The sequence below is a fragment of the Drosophila ficusphila genome, unplaced genomic scaffold, assembly GCF_018152265.1.
Source record: "Drosophila ficusphila isolate 14025-0441.05 unplaced genomic scaffold, ASM1815226v1 contig_414, whole genome shotgun sequence".
Taxonomy (NCBI): Eukaryota; Metazoa; Arthropoda; class Insecta; order Diptera; family Drosophilidae; genus Drosophila; species Drosophila ficusphila.
The window spans coordinates 6,364,771-6,379,122 of NW_025064328.1; the positions used below are offsets into that span (position 1 = coordinate 6,364,771).

Below are 14,352 nucleotides of genomic sequence, written 5' to 3' on the forward strand. Positions count from 1 at the left end.
GTGGGTATATACTGTCTGGTGTCACTTTGTGCAAGTTTTGGCAACCGCACGCATATTTGTGGCCAAAATAATGAAGATTTTATGGTTTACGGTTTGTCGAATTCAATACCCGGCGGGCGGGGTTGTTCAGTAAATCCGCAGAAATAAAAACCAAACTGGTTGCAATTGAATTCCTACCCCCGAATCGAATGCAGTACAAATTGTACACAATTATATTTCGGCTGCTATCTGAAACGAGCATGAAAATCTATCGGAACGTAACGAATTGTATCGAACGTGCCTAACTGTTAATGCGGTTATAATACGCCATCGGATTATCATTGATTATGTGTGTGGGCGGGTGGGTGTGTGTGTTTGGGTTTTGTCTTTGAGGCGGCGGCAATAGGGGGGTGTGTGCGAGTGTGCGTGTGTGTGTGTGAACACGCCCTCTGGGAGCAGAAATAACTGTTTGTGCGCGTCGAGCCAGACAGAAACAAAACGCATATAATCGGACATAAACTACGTTTATGCGGGGAATTACGTGAATTGATAAGCTGTAATCATCAAACTGCAAAAACTAACTTAGCATTTAGTAATGTGAAATGGTCACACTGGAAAAGCAATATAATTTTTTTTTTATTGATAATAATATTTTTTTAGCTTTTATAACAAAAATTTGTGAAAGCATCTTCGTATAAACATATTGAAAATTAACTCTTATTATTAGAAAATAATGAAATGTTGCTTTTAACCTTTAGTCCGAATTCGGCTTCGCATAAACACAACAGGAATTTAATTCACAATCCCCCGCTTAACTTCTCCCTATCTGTCTCGTTGCTGCCGTAAAACTTTGTCGAGTGTATAGACATAATTTCAATTTTCATTTGGTATTAATGTCTCTCCTATAACTGCTTATATCTGTGTTATAGCTGTGTTTGCGCACAAATTGCCGCAGCGTTGTCTGGGAAATGGATCAGAAGGTGGGTGGTGGGTGGAATGGTGATGGCGAAGGAGTTTAAGAACTCGGACGGGACCCTCGTTATATATGGCTGGAAAATGCGGTATTGGCAAAATCCCAGGAGCGCGCTTTAGTTGATAGCACTGGCAAAATAGAAGCGGGAAAAACTAGTGACCACTCAGTTTAGGGTCGAATGGGTAAAAACGGGGAAATAAACGAGGATTGGAGTGGTGGTAAAAATCCCATTTAGTTTCTACAAGCATCGAAAATGTTTAATAAACGAAGTATGCCAGAGAGCAAATTTGAAGGGTCTCAAAATGATGAAATTTCATTCTATCGCAAAAATCTGTAGAGCACTAGGAAAGCAATATCCGTTCATAAAACTATAAAGAATTTGTAGTTGAATTGGAAGTTATTTAGTTTTCAATTTGCATGTTCTTTGATATATTTTTGCTGATTCACGAAACCAATAGTAAAAACGTTGTTGATGAATGTAAATTGTATTATGAAACTTTTCTGCAAAAAGTGGAAGCCAATTAATTAATTCGTCTGCCAAATAAAACCAAAACTTTGCCGTAAACGAAAACGTAATTGGCCGCAACTCAAATAATTTGGAAGCAATTCGCTTTTAATTAAAAATAAATATTAAAATGTCGCCAAAAACCCCAACTGCCTTCTTCAACAGTGGGATTAGAGTCTTAGACCTGTGAAGTAACCGCACAATTTAAAATTCAAATCAAAGGCCCATGAACAAAAAAAAAATATTTGTATATATAGAATAGGCGGACAAAATCTCAACAGCAGGCCGTTAAGTAAACCAATCAAAGTGGAAGACGGCCAGGCCGCAAAAAGAATTTAATAATAACGCAGGAGGGTTCCGTGGATGAGTAGGCCATAAAATGCCAGAAAATGCAAAACACAAACAGATTGAACTGGCCAGCCACATCCGGCTGGCTCGGCGGGGTTTCCCTCTGGTTTTCCCCCTAGCTTTTCCCTCCCCCTAGCTTTTCCTTTTTCCCCTCCACCCCCGGGAACAAAACCCCGGCTAGTTGTGCTCTTCGTTGCGTGCTTAATTAAATGATCATCATTTGCGCGCAATCAACGCACAAATAAATTTTCAGCCGCCATCTCTGGGTTTTCGCAGTTTCCCCGCTTGCCAGTTTTCCAGTTTCCCAGCTACCCAGTTTTCCGGCTTCCTGGTCCTGACCCAAGGCGTTGGTTAGTTGTGTTTGTTTGGCGGGTTTCCGCTTGAAATTATACCCGGAATACTGGGTGTACAGCCTTTGCCTGGCTGTTGTCTTAATTAATTCCTAATTTTCCTCTTCGGCTTTGACTCCTTTCTGCGTATTTAATTGAAAATTTCTTCAAAGAAATTCATGACCGTTTCCATTGTTGGCTGGCTGGCTGGCTGGCTTGGTGTGTGTTCGTTTATGGGGGAAAAGCTGGCTGCCAGCTGTTGGCCATTTGACAGACGACGACGCGTTTTATTCATTTGCATATTGCTTTGGCACTTTCTTGCCTTTTGTTATGGCTTTGTTTATGGGACCGCCTTACGTTCCCGTTTTTATTGGCGCCCTGCCAATTGCCGGCCATAAATTTGATTACTTTTCGGGCCAAGATTACGACGGCTTTCGCAGGCCCTTCGGCTCTCAATTAGCTGGGCCAAAACGCTAATTAAATTTCCACTGCACCCGCGCAACCGCAACAATTCCATATGCTGCATACATATAACGCATTCGTTATGGAATCTGATTTAAATTCGCCGCGATGCATAATTGATTTTCCGACTGCCAACCGGTTAACCAATCGATCAGCTATAAGTATATAATGTTAATCAGCTCTCGAGCGATTCTCTTACAGATTGCTTGGCAATGTCATTATAATTCAATTGAAAAAATACTTAACCGGCCGCTGCATAATTGAATTTCCAGTGGGCAGAAAGCACATTGCACATTGCATTCGCACATATGAGTATTCGTGTCACTTGCGAATCGACGGGGCTTATTAAGTGCGCTAGTAGCCGCTCATGCAATTAACCCAATTCGCCAAATGAGTTTTACATGTTCGACTGTGGCCAGTGTGTGCCGCACTTCCCACCAGTTTGCAGTTGGCCAACGGCCGTTGCCACTTCTGTGCGAATTTCCCCAGCCGTTGATAATTTGATGGACATGCGTTTAATTCGAGAGCGGAAATTAAATTGCATGGGGCTTAAGGTGAATAATTTACTAATAAATATAGTTATGGTTTTCTTGTTATGCAAACTTATTTATGGTTTAGTAAACAATCATAAAACTATATACTATTAAGTGCAAAACAAACATTTTGTTTGCTAAATTTAATCTTAGTTGAAAAGAACAGTCCACTTCAACTTTCAAAGTTTGTTTAGCTATCAGCAGCATTGAGGTCGCCATAAAAGCAAATTGACACCCACAAAGTCCTTTGTTCGAAAGTTGAAAACCTACTTTTTTCGAGGCACAAATGTGGGGCCATAAAAATTAAACAAAAACAGGCCAAAATCAGACTGAAACCAAACTTGGCGAGGACAGAACCCCAAAAACATTTCCCCAGCTAATTTGCAGTGTGTCTTTTGTTTTTATCCCTATTTTTGGTAAGGCCTAACACGCTTTATTTAACACTCGCGGCTTGGAGCGCCAAGCGAAATACCAAAAATATATATACATAAGCTAGAATCGGCAAAAAACACTGAGTTGGGGAAACGCAGAGCGGCAAGCAAAACAAGTCATAAAGATAAAGGAAATTTATGGAGGCGGCAAGAGCTTTGAGGGAAAACAACAACTTTGGGGAGAAGTTTCGGGGAGTTGGGTGGTTTGGGGGTTTGGGGGGGGGAACAGGACAAAAGGATCCAGAAGCTGGGATGTAGGAAAATTAGGTTAACGATTTTTCACTCTGGCCTGCAGAAACGCAGCAAAAACAAAGAATATGTTTTTCATAGCCAAACGGAATGGAGACTATCTGTTGTTTTTGCGAGTGAGTTTGGCACAATTTACAGTTGGCCCGTTACAGTTTAAAGTTATGGCCCCGCCCTTTTGTCCAAAATGTCGCCTTTATCGCTAAACGATGCCTAAGTGAGGCTTCAATTCGCTACAACACCCACTCACCCACACACAACCCAACCACCCACCATCCCACCATCCACATCCAACAGCCCGTTTTTCAGGACACATTAGCCGGAAACGACATCGATATCCCAGCCTTGGCATGTTCCCTTTTTTTTTTGGGTTAATGGCCTCCCTTTTTGCGCTTTCCATTTCACTTTAAAGGCTCCCTAAGTCCACAGTTTGCGGTTACTTAAGAAGTCCTTTCGCCTTCGGCAGCCACAGCAGAATTAACAATCCTCGCAATAAATTCCTGGGACACAAGCAAGACGGCCAGAAATCGATGGAAAGATTTTTTTTTTGGGGAAAAGCATAATATTAATTAAAATTAATTGCCGCAACATATTTGCTTTTGGTTTGCTTTCGGCCTTTTAAAACTTGTACAGCTTGTTTGGGGGAATTTCTGGCGTTGTTGTTTGCCTTTTGGCTTGGATTCTGTTCCTGCTTGTTGCAAAAATATTTCAACAAGCTGCGCACACAAAATAAAACCCAAAATCGCACACACAACAATGGCGGAGAGGTGAGTTCCTGGGCGGATGGACGGGTAATGTGACCTACTTGGAGGTGTGTGGCATATGCTGTGGGCCAGCTCTTTGTGTTCAAGCCAAGATGTGGCTGAAGGCTTAGATAAGCTTCCTGCCAGCCTGCCAGCCAGTCAGCCAGTCAGTCTTTTGCTTTCAGCCCGATGAAGTGGGGCTTCTCTCCGGCCCGCTCTGTTTGCTGAATTGTGTTCCTGCCTGGGAGCCAGAAGTGAATGAGCTAGAGAGATTGGCTAAGTAATATTTATAGAAAAGGAGGCAATTCTGTGAATTGTAAGCCTCAGATTGGCTCAGAATTATATATTGAGTCGGGGGCAATTTGAGAAACAGATTAGAAAGCGGTCTGCTGAACACGATGATTTTTATTTTGCAGTTTAAGCATGATAATGATTACACTCTGATTAAAAACAATCCCTGCGTACGATCCTTTTAGAAGAACAATTCTAATAAAATAAATTGTTTGGTTTTAGTTCCATAAAAGTTATTTGCTAAATCCTATGAACTTTACCAGTAATATGTTTAGCAACTCAATTTAAGCATTATCGTTTGTATAGTGTATTAAACTAACGACCAACTCGGGGGAAATAACTTTAGTAGCGAACTTCCCCCCTTTTCCATTTCCCCTCGCCCGCTTGTGGTTTTTGCCTACCATATTGTTGATGTTATTCCTCTTTCATTTTTTCGTTATTGGAAATTGAATTCTGCTGCTGTTCACCATATATTTTTTGGTGGTCTATGCAGCTTGTGGCTTTCTCAGCCAGCGCTCTGTTTTTATTTGTTGTTGCCGCCGTTGCTTTTTTGTTGTTTTGTATTTATATTTATTTCTTGTTTTGCCGCTTTTGGCCCACTATTGGCGCAACTTTTGTGCGGCTCGAACCTCAACTCTGCTCTGCTCTGTGAGGATATCTGGTCAAGCATTTGCCTTATAAAATAGTTTATAAAGTATGGCAAGTATTTCCATTTGCCAGTTTAACACAGTTGTAAATGTTTCACCCCAAAAAAAAGTGGAAAAATGTTTGAAGGTTGGGGAGCAGAAAAGGTAACTGCTTGTGTCGACCTCTTTCGTCCTTTGGCATGTCTAGCATTCTGTTTGCATTGCCAATGGCTGTTCGGTCTAGTAAACAACAACAAAGTCAGAAATTGCAGCTGCCTGCTTTGTTGTTGCTGTTGTTATTGTTGTTTTTGTTGTCTGCCAGTGCATAAATATGCTAAAAATGTAAATATTGCAAGGAAAATATTGCCCAAGTAAGTCACGATTCGAATATGTGTATTTGCCAGGCTACAAGTCCGTATTCCCGCTTGCGATGCCACCTCTTTTTTCATTTCACCGGCGTACGGAGCGTATGCGTAATATTTCACTCGCACCGATGCATTGATAAATATGCAAATCGAGAGCAATTTCTTCGCCATTTAATCGAAGCTTTAATTAAAAGACAATCAAGCCATTGAGAAATATGAAATATCCACAAGCCATCGAAGAGAATTGTGAAAAAGCGAAATTTCCATAGGTAACCTTGGCAAAATTCTGTTGTTTAATATTTATTTATGGGAAAAATGTATTATTCAACTTAAAAATGTAAGACAAATACAAAAGGCATACTCGGTGCTTAAGGGAATTTTTCGTAGGTTAACTTGGCTTCGGTGTTATGCTTTTCGTAATATTTTACTTTTTTGTTTTTTGTGCGTGTCTCGAGGGCGCAACGTGTAAACAAAAGTTTAGACTTTAGTGCGATAAGCGCTCCTGTGTGTTTGTGTATGTGTGTGTGTATGGGTGTGTGTTCCGTTGGGTGTATGTGTGCAGACGCTGACAGTTTACATGGCAGCAAAGTTTCAAGAGTTTAGCCAACAAAACTGCCAAAGGAATTACATAAACATTGCGGGAGGAGAAAGGTGAAATTGGGGGAAAGGCAGAGAGCAAAAGACATGCCAAGCGGGCGCCTGATTACGAGTGGAAAGCAAAAACAACACGGCGGAGAAAAAAATGTTGATACGCCCCCACTTCAGGTTGAATGTCTGTCTTCAACTTTAGTAACTTTGATTAAAAATTCCACTAATAAACAAACAAACCAAGAGTATTCTTTTCCCGCTGCTGTCTTAGTCCTTGAGAGCGCCATCTAGCGTTGACATGGCGCAAATACACAGGGGCAAAGGATCTCTGAAATATACTCCAAATTGGCTAAAAAACTAGACCATAGTTTTACCCTAGTTTTACTGTAAAGTTGACTTCCTTTTAAAACAACATTTTTATTTCTAATGAGTTCGTGAATTCTTAAAGTTTAATAACCTAAAGCTTATGTAAATCTAAACATATTTCTTTACTTTACTTATAGTTTTTAATAAATTAAATTACCTTTTTTAGGTTTCCTATAGTTTCAAGGTACAAAGGAATCAATTTTTAATCATCATAGATTGTGCAACCTAGCTACTACCCCAACAGCAATCCGATTCCCTTTGTATCTCTATTTATATCCCTAACAAAAACGATTTTTAGAAAACACACAATTTCCATTCCCATCCGTTTCACCTCAAGATGACAGGGGGATCGAGGGGAATGGGGGAGGGACCTTTGGGAAACTTTGTGAGCTCAATAAACATTGCGTTTACCGAAAAAAACTTTGTTACTTTCTATATATATATATTTTTTAGTTGCTGTTTGCACTGCACTCCTGTGTGGGTGCGTGCGCCTGTATGGGTGCCGCCATTTTGTTGTGTAAACTTGTTGGCGCGTCCAAAAGTTTTCAGCCCACCCGCCCACTCACCCACACCCACAGGCTCACACACACACACACACATACGTAAGCCCCTGCCTTTGCAGCCATTTTGTAAATTTCATGTGCATTATATTTGCAAATTTGCGTTGTTTATTTATGCGCGGCAATGCGCAGAGCACAGCGAACACACAACATACAACCCATACAACACATGCAACATACACACACACACACCCATACAGTACACATACAGCAAACAAGGTAACGCACACACTCAACAGCGATATTTGCTCGTTTGTGGTTGTGCATAATGCACGAGTATTTTGTTGAACTTTGCTCTTTAATTGCAATTGCATTTTAAGCTGGCACAATACTCGAATTGTTTCATACGGCCGAGAGTTGGTGTGGTGTGGTGTGTATGTAATTTGGGCCAAAATAAATTTATTAATTAAATAAAGTTGCTAATTAAAGTTGGCCTCAGCACGTATACGCCATGATATCCCGACTGCGATCCCACTTTCCTAATTGCATATTTAATGGGCGCAGCTTAGCGTTTGACTTATTGATTGGCTTTCGCTTGTTCGTTGTTCATCGTTGTTGCTTGTTTTTGGATTTGTCCAAGGGTTCAACTGCTAATTAATTTTCACTTTGTCGCTATGCGAGTTGTGGAAAAGTGTAAAAGGTAAATTGCATTCGAGGTCGGATCAAAAGGGATCAAGTCCGTTTGCATTGGATTGCAAGCCAGCATTTCTGCGGTTGAAATGTGCATTGATAAGAGTCCTTCGGGGCTTATTAATCAACTATTTTATTCACACACATAAAGTAGAGTGCTTTTGAGGGTGAAAACCATATGCTTTTTGTTCTAGTTTTATCAATTTCCTTAAAACATCAATCAGTAAAGATAAATTCTTGGCAACCAATGCCAATGGAAATATTTAAAGGTAAAATACATTTAAATTTAATGAGAAGCATGACAAGGTAATAATTGAATCAATCAAGTGTTAATCCAATAATTATTTTAATAAAATCATATTGCCTGTCAATTAATAAGTTTGAAGGAAGCGGAAAATTTATTATTAATTGATCAACTTAATTTGCATTTTTTCTTCTTTGTTGTTTGTTCTTTAATTGTATTTCCCTTAAATAAATTTCAGGCTTATTTTATTAAGCCAAATTAAATTGGCAGCAATAGCTTCCGAATTTGACTTCTGAAAATTTATTTGGTTGTTTTTCTTGGCAATTTGATGATTGCTGCTTGGTATTTGTTTTACAATTTTGTTCAATTATTTTAATGCAACAAATGTGTTGACGACAACAGAAACTCCCAGTTAAACGTGTGCGTCTTCAAGTGCCTGTGCATGTGCGTTCAATTTCAGTTTGTTTTTATGACTTTGGCTTATATTTCTTAGCCGCTTTACGAGCCCAAGCGGCGGGAATTGTGTCAGTGAAAAGCGGTGAGTGGGTGGGAAAATGGGTGAGAGAGGAGTGGGTGGGTGGTTGGACTCGAGTGACTTGTGAAATGTCGCTGACTTGCCGCAAGAAATCAATCAAAAACTGTGGCAAGTATAAAAGAAAAGGAAGCGAAAAAATAACAAAAGGCTCGGCACACGCGATGCTCATCAATTTGTGTGTCGTTCGAAGAGTGTCCTTGTATGCTCCTGTATTTGTGGGTATATCTGTGTGTGTATGTGTGTGAAGGATGAGCTTCTGTCAATGTATATGTGCTAGCGTGGGTAATGTCTGGCTTTTGTGTTTGCTTAGTGCAGTGCAAACAAAGGACAATGCATTCAGTCCACAATCATTGGGTTCCTTCTCCTCCTTCTCCCTTCCGATTTTTCTACCATTTTCCTCGGTCTGCTTCTTTCCCCTTTTTTCCATTGCAATGTAACATGACTGACACACTTTTCATGCTACAATAAGCCATTATAATGAATGTAGCCAGAAAGTAAGCCAAAAACCCAACACACATTCCGTTTCAGTCGGCCGGAGGAGCAGAAAGCAGGCAACAGGAAAAAAACATTTCGAAAATTGTTAAGAGGGGAGAATGGAGTGGGAGGGCTATACCCTCAGGTGTTGAATTCAGGGAATTGTACGGTCTATGTGCCATCTAACAAGTTGTCTAAATAGGCATTAGGAATATCAGCCGAATCAATACTTGCCTTGTTCATTTGGGAATGATTTTCAGTTATTACAAGTGCACAGATTTGTACGCTACATTTTTAAGTTCGAAACTTTTGTATTTCATAAACAAATTAATACTATTCAGCCCACTAATCCCAAGAACCGAACAAAAATACCTTGCAAATAGAGCAATGTCGTCGGAATTAAGCTGGGAAAACGGCAAATAATTGGCGCTGCAATTTGCCACAGTGAGGCATGTGTCATGAAGACCATGTGGCTCCGGACAAATGACAGATGGAGCGCACTGATAAATAGGAGACCTCAGTAGGAGGACAGCTGACAGGACAACTAAGTAAGCTAAGCAACCCTCATTTGTCACATGATTTTATAAACTGTTTTTGCTCTCCTCGGCTTTTGTGATACGGGGCTCTTTACGCAGGAAAACAGGCAGGCAGGCAAACAGGCATCTTGTTAGCTTGTTATGTTTTTGGTCAATTTCGTTTGTAATCCCCTTTTGAGCCTCGCACAAACATTTCCCGGCTCATTGTTAGAGGGCGTCAATAGAGGAGGAAAAGGAGAAGAAGGAGTCTTGGGGAAATGGGGCCAAGTGACAAGTCTAATGCCGGCCTGCTTGTTTGCCGACATAATTGGCCGGCTGATGGCTGAGGCTGTTGGCTGTTGCCTGATGGCTGATGGCTTCTGGCCCCGGCAGATCTTGGCCTAATCCCGACATGTAGCTGCACGCATTAATTAACACAGATAAAGCGGAGAGGCAGCCGCAAGCTGCAACTAAAAATCCTTCAACCCTGCAGCCATTAAACTTAAAAGAGCAACCCAGAAGGCCACCTAGCTGACAATGAAACTGAACACTGAGAGAAAAGATAAAAAAGTTCCAAAATCTAAGATGTGAGTGGAAGAAATAGTAAGAAATGCTTACTCACAAAATTGAATGGTTTTCTATCTATGTTTACCAAAGAATCTATTCACTTTAAAAGCCTTCTCAATAGCATCATTAAATAAAAACCTTTGGCCGTGCTTGTATTTTCCCTTATTTTCTTACAAATTCTTATCATTAAATCTTTCCCTCAGTATTTAAATAACACATAATGTTTCCTCCACCCAGAACTTGTCAGATTTTCCATTCTCTGCGTGTCTGTGGTTTGCAAAGGAACAAGAGTGGGTGGTGCGGCTGAAAGGCAGACCCTGGAAATCTCCCACGTAGTCAGTGTTGATGCCAGTGCCTTAACGAAATCTAGGTTACCACATCACAGGCAACATCAAGTTGACATTTTATCGGGAGTCGTGACTGCAAGTTCCACTGGCAAATATGACAGAAATTACTATTAACAGAGGCAGAGTCGCAGTTGCAGTAGAATTCGCATTCGCATTCGCTCATTCCGCTTCCTTGGGTTTATTGAGCGCATGAGAAGTTCAGCATTCTGCAGCCAGCATATGCGGCGTATGCGTAATGTCACTGTGGGCGGCGTGTCCTCATCCCAGGATGTGTCTTAAGGCAGCTGCAGCGCCTGACATGTGACAATGTCAGAGATTTGGGGCTGTCGCCCCAGCTTTTGTGGTGCCTTAAATTTCGGATGCTGCACGCCACATGAGCCGTCTAAAATTAGGTAAAATGCAAATATTTATTTAGCGTAAAATGATATTCGCATGTGGATGAGGCACACACACACACACACACAGACACATTACGTATACGCCAGGTGGGCGCTTATATTATATTTCCCTGTGGCTCACTTTTTCTGTTTTGTTCTTGTGTAATGTATTTATAGCGTGTCTGTCGACGTTTCGGGTTTGCTATTTGCCTGGACTGACAAGCCAATTAAATTTGACATACATAATTAAGTGTGTGCTGCGTGAGTAGAAAGGCAAATAACAGATAACCGCTGGGAGTGGGAAAAATGAATTTTTAATTAGCGTCAAACTCGATAGATGCATACGGGATTTTTGGAGTGGGAACCCGGCTATAACATATTGCTAATTTAAGAGCAAACGAGCGGTTGGAGTTGATATCAATCAGGCGCCAGGCCTGGTTTCCCATTAAAGTTATTCATCAATCCTTACGGAAATATTAGAGTAAATTATTTGTGTTTCATTCGAGATTGATTGCATCACTCTGGACAGATATTCCTACTCGTATACGCATACGTGCAATGTTTGAACAGAGCGTTGTTAATTTTCCCCCAGGAAAATTAAGCATTGATGGGTTTCTGACTTCCTCGGGGCTCAACATTTAAGCATCGGATATAACCGTAGCCACACTCACACATACTATATAGCATTCCATCAAACAGCACACGTGCTGACACACCCATTTCACTGGCTTTTCCCCCCATTTTCCTGCCCCTTTTCCCCTTTCTCCGCACTTGTCGTGTTCAGCTGCTGCATTAATCCTTCTTCTCTTGGCTTATTTATGTGTACGTTCCTTCTCTTATTTGGGTTTTTTGAGCTATTTTCCTCTGTTTTTCGATGCGAGAGAGACAATGCCTCGGCTGGCGGCGACTTAATGCCTCGACTATTAAATTCAAATTTATTGCCTATAATTAAATTTTTTCGTGGCGGAAATCGCAGGAAATTGAGCATCCAGCCAAACGAAAACAAGCGACGAAAAACAAAAAAATCCGTCGACTCGTAATTCATTTTTCGCACAGAAAAACCTGACAAAAGTCAACGTGTGTGAGTGTATATATTATATGTGTGTGTGTGTTTGTGTTTGTGTGTGCGGGAGATAGTGTGTGGGAAAAAGTGTGTCAGCTGTGCGTCATAAATTGAATGAAATGTGTGTCATATTGGTTGGATTTATACATTTATTAATACCACTCCCCCGGAGCATATTTTTCTGCCAATTAAAAAGCCATACGCTGGCTGAGGGAAAAGTTCGCCATGAGTCACAGCAGTTGTTTTTCATTTTTGGCCAGCTGCCAGATTGCACTTTTTAGATAATGTGTATCAATGTTGTTATGGTCGGGCAAGGTTGGCGATTTTCAATTATGATATGACCAGACACACACACACCTACACACACACACATACTACATAGATAGAAGAAACCCGTACTTGAAAAGAGCCCATGGGGCGTATGCGCAATGTCTTTTCATTCGAATGCTAACTGAAATTTATGGGGCATACGTGGCATGCATTTATATTACGTGAGTCGTGAGTCCTGCTTGGCAGTAATTTCCGCCAGCTTGGTGGCTGTTTTTGGCTTTTAATGTGCATAATTAAGCATTAATTACGCCCCCGCCATTCATCGCAGTGCCAGTAGCCCCGAAATGGCCTTTTTTACATCGCCCATTTATCTGACCGCTCCGCCCCGCCGAATTCCGTTCGGAGATGGACGATATGCGGTCGTTTAAGCGGCAACCAGACCGCCAAAGTCGACTGAAACCAACCGTCGACCGCGCGTCACCATATCGGGAAACCATTTGCACAATTTAAGCATTTAATTGCAAATTTATTATGCTTATTCTGTGGCCATTCTGTAATTGATTGAGCGCTGCGTTCGGTTTATATACGTACTATATGGAATGTGCTTGCGTTTTGTGGATTTGTCTGCGAAAGCGAAAGCAGCTGAAGGTGAACAGCTGTGCTCTGCTGACCTTTATTTTAACGAATTTCTCGGCATTTCGCAGGTTGCAGGGGAAAGTCAAAAAGATAAATTTAGTTTGCTGACATCTGAAGAACTTTGCAACTGTCTTAGTCAAATTATCAAAAGTTGTGAAACGAGGTTAAAAGGTTAAATGTGCATTTTCTATTACAATGAAGCAATGTATTGCAACAATAAGAGCAGTTAAGTTATCTGATCTATGTTGTTTTTTTTTTTTAGTAAACAAAATGCAACCTAAATAAGTTTTAGCAGAAAAATTCCCATTGCTTTCGAATGTGTTATTGATAAGAATGCAATGTGTGCAAATTGTACATGCTGAAGGACAACATGAAAACTCGTCTGGCATATTTGACACAGTTTCGCAGAGTCAATTTATTAGCCCGATTCCTCAGCTCCCTGCCATGCAGGTAAATCTGCTGAAATCCCCGTAAACTTTTCAGAAATTCCCCTGCAACCCCGCAACCCCACCACCCCCCTCCCTCGCACCCTTTTCGGCAACTTTGGGCCAATCCATTGGACAGCAGTGACCCGAGAGTCGGCAACAGAACTTGTCAATTACCCAGAGTGCCTGGCAGGTGGGGCAAAGTATGCCACCGAATAAATAATATTTCATTTGACATAGTTCCCAGGGAGAAAGAAAAAATGGAATGAAAACCCAGTGCTGAAAGCCAGCGGCAAAGTTGAAAAGGCAAAAATATGCTTTGTAGTTTAGTCTTTCATTAGCCGCCGTTGCCATTGCCATCGCCATCGCCATCATCGTCACGGCTTTTGTCAAAGAAGTTCGCCGTCTTACACTCGCCGGAAAACTTGTAAATTAAAAATGCGCCCACAGAGAGAGCGGGCAAAAACTAATAAATAAGCCGGCAGCAGCAAAGCGGAAAGGGAGCGAAATGAAAAGCGCAAAGGAAATATCTCCGAATGAAATGGCAGAAACAGAAAGAAGACAAAGGCGAAAAAGTGGCACAAGTGGCATGTTGCAATGTTAATTGAAGACAAATAAGACTCGGCTGAGGGCCTCTGGTGTTTGGGTAACTCGAAGAGGCCGACATCCCGAGACCTCCAAAGAGGAGCGTGCAAACTAAAAGCCGCAGCCACAACATCAAAGGCCGCTGCATCTGAGGAGAGCCTCGATGGTGGATTCGGTGGGGTTTCAGTCGGCGGTTTCTTTTTTTTTCGGTCATGTGACAGTCTGCCAGGACCCCAATGACTTTGAGGCCCAGACTGAACTGGAACGCTGCAGTTTTAAATTACTTGCGGTCTGGGATAAAAAAAAAGAAAAAGAGAAACACAAATGGTGCGAAAAAGT

At 41.3% G+C, this 14,352-nt stretch overlaps 1 protein-coding gene across 1 annotated transcript in view; it reads left to right on the plus strand.

Annotated features, from left to right (window-relative positions):
- Positions 1-14,352, plus strand: part of LOC108086694 — a 43,876-nt gene that overhangs the window by 14,378 nt on the left and 15,146 nt on the right. The gene's annotated exons all lie outside the window — the stretch shown is intronic.